The sequence below is a fragment of the Oratosquilla oratoria genome, chromosome 36, assembly GCF_046742065.1.
Source record: "Oratosquilla oratoria isolate Oo_2021 chromosome 36, ASM4674206v1, whole genome shotgun sequence".
In the NCBI taxonomy this organism is placed as follows: domain Eukaryota; kingdom Metazoa; phylum Arthropoda; class Malacostraca; order Stomatopoda; family Squillidae; genus Oratosquilla; species Oratosquilla oratoria.
Genome location: NC_134812.1, coordinates 42,926,661 through 42,934,160, shown reverse-complemented (window position 1 = coordinate 42,934,160; position 7,500 = coordinate 42,926,661).

The window sequence follows — 7,500 nt, the reverse complement described above, 5'->3', positions numbered from 1 at the left end:
CACAAGAAACAATATAGATTTAATATATCTAGACTTTGCAAAAGCTTTTGATACCGTTCCACACGAAAGACTACTTACTAAATTAGTTTTACACGGAATAAGTGGTAGCCTATTAGGTTGGACTAGTAATTGGTTGAATGGTCGAAAACAGAGTTGTTTTAAATGGAAAAACTTCTGGATGGAAAAATGTTACAAGTGGAGTTCCTCAGGGTTCCGTTCTTGGGCCACTTCTATTCATAGTATATATAAATGATATAGACCATGGACTAAAATCTGTTGTTTCCAAATTTGCTGATGATACAAAACTGTGCGGAGTGGCAAATGATCACTCAAACCAATTACATATTCAAGAAGATTTAGATAAATTACAGCAATCGTCTGAAAAGTGGCTAATGAAATTTAACACAAGTAAATGCAAGGTAATGCACATAGGTAAAAATAACAGTAAGTACGATTACAAGTTATTTGGAAATTCGTTAACAAAAGTGGATAGTGCAAAAGATCTCGGTGTAATTATCAGTAACGACCTCAAATCATCCAAGCAGTGTATTTCAGCCTCTGAGAAAGCAAATAAGATTCTAGGACTGATTGCGCGATCTTTTGATTTCAAAAGTCCATCACTCATTAACAAGCTATATAAATCGTTAGTTCGTCCACATTTGGAATATGCTGTTTCCGTATGGTCACCGAATCTCATTAAAGACATTGACAGACTGGAAAAAGTACAACGGCGAGCCACAAAACTGATTCCAAATATCAAAAATAAATCATACGAAAATCGACTAAAACATATGAATCTGTTTTCCCTAAAAAAGCGTAGACTCAGAGGTGACTTGATACAGGTCTTTAATATTTTAAAGGGAACTGACAACATCAAAAGTGAAAAAATTTCACATTGAATGAAAATCAGACAAGAAACAATGGTGTCAAACTGTCCGGAAATAGATTCAATTTGGAAGTAGGTAGAAACAACTTTGCCAACCGTGTAGTTAATGAATGGAATAAACTTCCTGCACAAGTAGTGCAATGTAGTTCAGTTCGAAGCTTTAAGAATCATTTAGATAAATACCTAAGTAAGATGCTGTGATAATTATAATTTGTCATATATTATTTGTTTTTGTTTTGTTATCATTTGTCTGTCTGATTTTCATTTATTATTAGTTATATGTTAATTTATTATTATTTACTATTTACCTGTTTGTTTATTATTTAACTATACCTATGCATTTATTTATGTATTTTATTTGTTATTTACATTATTATAGTTTTTATTTTATTTATTATTTTATTATTAATATGATTTTTTTTTTCATCCGACCTAGATATGGATCAAAAGGTCTCCTGTCGGCAAGCTCCGCCTTTGTAATCCTTTGTAATCCTTTGGTTGGCCATTGATGAGTCGGACGATATTCGTAGCTGTGGTCGGTAAGTTTGCAGAGGATAAAAACGTAACTTCTTTTTTATCAAATTACATGAAAATCACACATTTTAAAGAAAATAGGTCAAATAATGCAATCATATGCTATTTTTTATATAAAATTGTGCATTTCAGCAAAAACCGTCCTTGTTCGAGTTTGGTCGGCTATGAGTGAGTCGGACGGTATTCATAGCTGTTGTCGGTAATTTTGCAAAGGATAAAAATGTAACTTTTTTTTATCGAATTGCATGGAAATCACATACTTTAAAGAAAATATGTCAAATAGTGCAACCATATGCTAATTTTTTATATAAAATTGAGCATTTCAGCAAAAACCGTTCTTGTTCAAGTTTGGTCTACTATGAGCGAGTCGGTCGGCAATTTTGCAGAGGATAAAAACGTAAGTTCGCTTTGATCAAATTGCATGAAAATCGCACATTTTAAAGAAAATAGGTCAAATAATGCAACCATATGCTAGTTTTTTATATAAAATTGTGCATTTTAACAAAAACCGGACGGTATTCATAGCTGTTGCCGGTAATTTTGCAGAGGATAAAAACGTAACTTTTCTTTGATCAAGTTACATGGAAATCATACATTTCAAAGAAAATAGGTCAAATAATGCAGCCATATGGTAATTTGTTATATAAAATTGTGCATTTGAGCAAACACCGTCATTGTTTGGTTGAGGTCGGCAATTAGTGAGTCGGACGGTATGTGGTTGGTTATATTGTAGAGAATAAAAACGTAACTTCTCTTTGATCAAATTACATGGAAATCACACATTTTAAAGAAAATAGGTCAGATAATGCAACCATATGCTAATTTTTTATATAAAATTGTGCATTTCAGCAAAAACAGTCCTCAACACTCCTCATCACTCATTCTCGCTAACTGTTCGTACATCCTTGTCGAGCACTGTACTTATACATATACATATACATATACTGTACATATACATATACATATACATATACATTGTATATATACATATATATATATATATATATATATATATATATATATATATATATATATATATATATATATATCAAGGACTACTATTACACAGGACGTGCACACCCAGATTCCTGGGTCCACTAGCGAAGGCCAGTCCAGTGCAAGGTTGCCACTCCTAGTGTTTTCCCACTAGATCTATTATTTTTTGCCTCGATCTAGTAGTCTAGTGGTTTTTCGTCATGATATCAAGAATCTAGTATATTTTGAAGATCCTAATAAAAACGTTTAATTTTGCATTGCGGAGCCAAATTCTTGGAGCCAGATTTGGAGCCAGATGCTAGATTGAAAAAGTTTTAGCCAAACACAGAAAAATAGTGCCAGATCTGGCACCAGAAGTGTTAAATTGGCAACCCTACCAACTAATCACGCAACAGGTACAGTACAAAATATAGCAGGTTGTCGCGCTTGCGTCGAAGTTTGTATCTGTTTTCGCGAGATGTTATTTTTCTGCTTCATTTCTGTCTAATAATTCTCGAATTATTCCATGAAAGCATGATTTGTCATTGAGAGGTTTTTAAAATCAGCTATAACACATTCACACGTACAGTTACTATGAATTGAATGTATATCATCATATGAACTCCATAGAAATTGCCAGTCAAATTGGCGCACTTGTTGTTTGATTATAGTATGTTTGCGCCCAAAGGGGCTCGACAAAGAAACTGAAAAAAGTATTGCTAAAAAGAGACAGGCTTATAAGAAATATGAGTCCTTGGGTGCATCTAATGACTATGAAAGTTATGTATCAATACAGAGAGATTTAAAAAAGACAATAAAAAAAAGAAAACGACAATACGAAATGAATATCGCTGATAAACCCAAAGAGAATCGCAAAGAATCCTATAGTTACATTAGAGATAAAGAGGTTGTTAGGAATCACATTGGTCCACTATCATCTGCTGACGGTCAACTTGAATATTCGAATGAAGGAATGTGTTATTTTTTGATAAGTGGTAGCCTATTAAGTTGGAATAGTAATTGGTTGAATTATCAAAGACAGAGAGTTGTTTTAAATGGAAAAACTTCTAGATGGAAAAATACTACGAGTGGAGTTCCTCAGGGTTCCGTTCTTGGGCCACTTCTATTCATAGTATATATAAATGATATAGGCCATGGACTAACATCTACTGTTTCCAAATTTGCTGATGATACAAAACTGTGCGGAGTGGCAAATGATCACTTAAGCCAATTAGATATTCAAGAAAATTTAGATAAATTACAGCATTGGTCTGAAAAGTGGCTAATGAAATTTAACACAAGTAAATGCAAGGTCATGCACATAGGTAAAAATAGCAGTAAGTACGATTACAAGTTATTTGGAAATTCGTTAACAAAAGTGGATAGTGAAAAGAATCTCGGCGTAATTATCAGTAACGATCTCAAATCATCTAAGCAGTTTATTTCAGCCTCTGAGAAAACAAACAAGATTCTAGGACTGACTGCGCGATCTTTTGACTTCAAAAGTCCATCACTAATTAACAAGCTGTATAAATCGTTAGTTCGTTCACATTTGGAATATGCTGTTTCCGTATGGTCACCGAATCTCATTAGAGACATTGACAGATTGGAAAAAGTATAACGGGGAACCACAAAACCGATTCCAAATATCAAAAATAAATCATACGAAAATCGACTAAAACATATGAATCTGTTTTCCTTAAAAACGTGTAGACTCAGAGGTGACTTGATACAGGCTTTAAGATTCTAAAGGGAAATGACAACATCAAAAGTGACAAAATTTCTACACTGAATGAGAATCAGACAAGAAACAATGGTGTCAAATTGTCCGTAAATAGATTTAATTTGGAAGTGGGTAGAAACAGCTTCGCCAACCATGTAGTTAATGAATGGAATAAACTTCCTGCAGAGGCAGTGCAATGTAGTTCAGTTCGAAGCTTTAAGAATCATTTAGATAAACGCCTAAGCAAGATGCTGTAATGACTATCATTTATTTCATATTATTTGCTTATTTGTTTTGTTATCATTTGTCTGCTTTATTATTATTTGCTTGATTCTCATTTATTATTAGTTATATGTCAATTTTCCCCCACCACTACCCTGTGGTAGGGGAAAAGAATGTCTTCCCACTTGAGTCGTAAGAGGCGACAAAAAAACGGGACGGGGATGGGATTAGGAGTCCTGCTACCTGTAGTCCCAAAAGGGGACATTCCTAAAAAAAGTAAAGGCACAAGAGGGTCTAAGAGTTTTCCAATCACTACCCTAAGGTTTTGGTCTTTTAATGTGCGTGGATGTAGTACAGATGAGAGTAAAAAGGAAGAGATAGGCAGTATGTTTGTGAGAAGAAAGATGGATGTGTTGGCTTTAAGTGAAACTAAATTGAAAGGGAGGGGCGAGTGTGAGTTTGAGAGTGTAGCTGGGAGGTTCTCAGGAGTGAAGAGGGGACGAGGGAGAGAAGGGGTGGCTATACTAGTAAGTGAAGAGATAGGTAAACATGTAGTGGAGTGGAGGGTTTCTTCAAGGTTGATGTGGATGAAGGTGAAGCTGGAAAGGGAGATGTGGGTTTTTGTAAGTGCGTATGGGCCTTTTAATGAGAAGAGCGTAGAGGAAAGGGAGGATTTTTGGGTAGATATAAATGAGTGCATAGAGGGATTAGGGAGAAATGTCAATGTAGTTGTATTGGGAGACCTTAATGCTAGGGTAGGAAACGAACCAATAGATGGAGTGATTAGGAAGTATGGAGTTTCAGGTAAAAATCGTAGTGGAGAGTCTTGAAAGAGAGTTGATGATAGCAAATACTGTTTAGGAAGAAAGTCAAGGATAAGTACACATGAGAGAGGGTGGTGGATGGAAGGGTGGTAGATAGAGCGTTAATGGACTATTGTGGTGACCAGGAGTATGGTAGGAAGAGTTAAGGATGTACATGTTCTAAGGGTAGAGAGTTGGGGAATATCAGATCATTTTCTGGTGGAAGGTAAATTGAGAGTGGAGAATAGGTGGAGAAAGAGGAAAAGGGCAGAAGGTAGGGATGCACTTAGAATGAACTACTTAAATGAGAAAAAAAGGTGAAGGAGTATAAATAGAAACTGAGAGAGGAGTGGGATGGAGTAAAGAATAGAGTAGAACTAGGAGTGGAGGAGGAATGAGAATGGTTCAAGGAGGGAGTCATAAGGTGTGCAAAGATGATGTATGGAACAAGGGGGGTGGGAGGAAATAGAGGGAAGGGTAGTGAGTGGTGGGATGAGAAAGCAAAGAAGGGTGTAGAAGAGAAGAGGCAGGATTTCATAGATTGGCTACAAATTAGAACGAGGGAATCGTATGAAAGGTACAAAGCAAAAAGAAGGAAAGTTAAGCATAAGATAAAGGAAGCAAAGAGGAGAGCAGATGTGAAATGGAGTAAGAGTATGACAGAAAATTTTGAAAGCAATAACAATTTTTTTTTTTTTAATTAAAAGAGGAAGAGGAGGCGAATCAATTTGAGAAGAAAAGGTAAAAGGTGCAGATGGAGAACTGATAATGGATGAGAAGCCAGTGAGAGGAAGGTGGGCAAAGTATTTTAGGGAGTTGCTAAATGTGAAGGAGGATGAGGAAGGAAAGGTGGTTGCAGTGAGAAGCGATAAGAAAATGAGAATGATGAGTGAGGAAAATGGAGGAGAAATAGGGAAGCAGCTGTTAAGATGATGAGAGCAGGTAAGGCACCTGGGTTGGATGGATGCCATGCAGAATGTCTGAAGAAAGGAGGCACAGTCATGGTGGACTGGCTGGTGAAGTTATTTAATGTTTGTTTAAGAGAGGTTAGAGTGCCGGAGGACTGAAGGAGTGCCTTTATAGTTCCGCTTTACAAGGGAAAGGGGGACAAGTGTGAGTGTAGTAGTTTCAGAGGGTACAGCTATAGGAAAAGGTAAGTATGTTTTTGGGTTTCTTTGGATCTGGAAAAGGCTTACGACAGGGTAGACAGGAAGGCATTGTAGGAGGTACTGCAGATATATGGGATAGGAAGTAAGCTGTTAAGAGAAGTCAAGAGTTTTTACGAGAGTAGTAGAGCTTGTGTTAGGATTAGAAATAGAGAGCTGGATGTTTTGAGGTAAAGGTGGGACTTTGTCAGGGATGTGTTATGTCGCCCTGGCTGTTCAATCTATACATGAATGGGGTGGTGCGACAGGTGAATGCAAGGGTAGTGGGTCAAGGGTTGGAGATGGTTAAAGGAAATGAAGAAAAGTGGGAAATAAGCCAGTTGTTGTTTGCTGATGACACTGCGCTTGCAGCAGGATCAGAGGAGGGATTGAGGAAGTTAGTGACAGAGTTTGAGAAGGTGTGTGAAAGAAGGAAGCTGAAGATAAATGTGGGTAAAAGTAATGTGATGAGATGTATAAGGGGAGAGAATGACAGCAGGCTGAAAGTAAGCATTAAGGGTAAGAGACTGGAGGAAGAGGATAGTTTTAGATACTTGGGTGCAAATGTGGCAGGAAAGGGAGAATTAGATCAATTAATTATTTGTGGTAAGACAGATATGTAAGAAAGCTATAGGAAAAGGTAAGGATGGTTTTGGGGGCTTTTAAGGATTTGGAAAAGGCTTACGACAGGGTAGACAGGAAGGCACTGTGGGAGGGTTTGCAGATATATGTGATAGGAGGTAAGCTGTTAAGAGCAGTCAAGCGTTTTTACGAGAACAGTAGAGCTTGTGTTGGGATTAGAAATGGAGAGAGTGAATGGTTTGAGCTAAAGGTGGGACTTCGTCAGGGATGTGTTATGTCGCCCTGGTTGTTCAATCTATACATGGATGGGGTGGTGCGACAGGTGAATAAAGGGTAGTAGGTCGGGGGTTGAAGATGGTTAAAGAAAATTAAGAAAAGTGGGAAATAAGCCAGTTGTTGTTTGCTGACGACACTGCGCTTTTAGCAGGATTAGAGGAGGGATTGAGGAAGTTAGTGACAGAGTTTGAAAAGGTGTGTGAAAGAAGGAAGCTGAAGATAAATGTGGGCAAAAGTAAGGTGATGAGATGTACTAGGGGAGAGAGTGACAGCAGGCTGGAAGTGAGCATTAAGGGAGAGAGACTGGAGGAAGTGGATGCGAATGTGGCAGGAAAAGGAGGAGTGGGGGTTGGA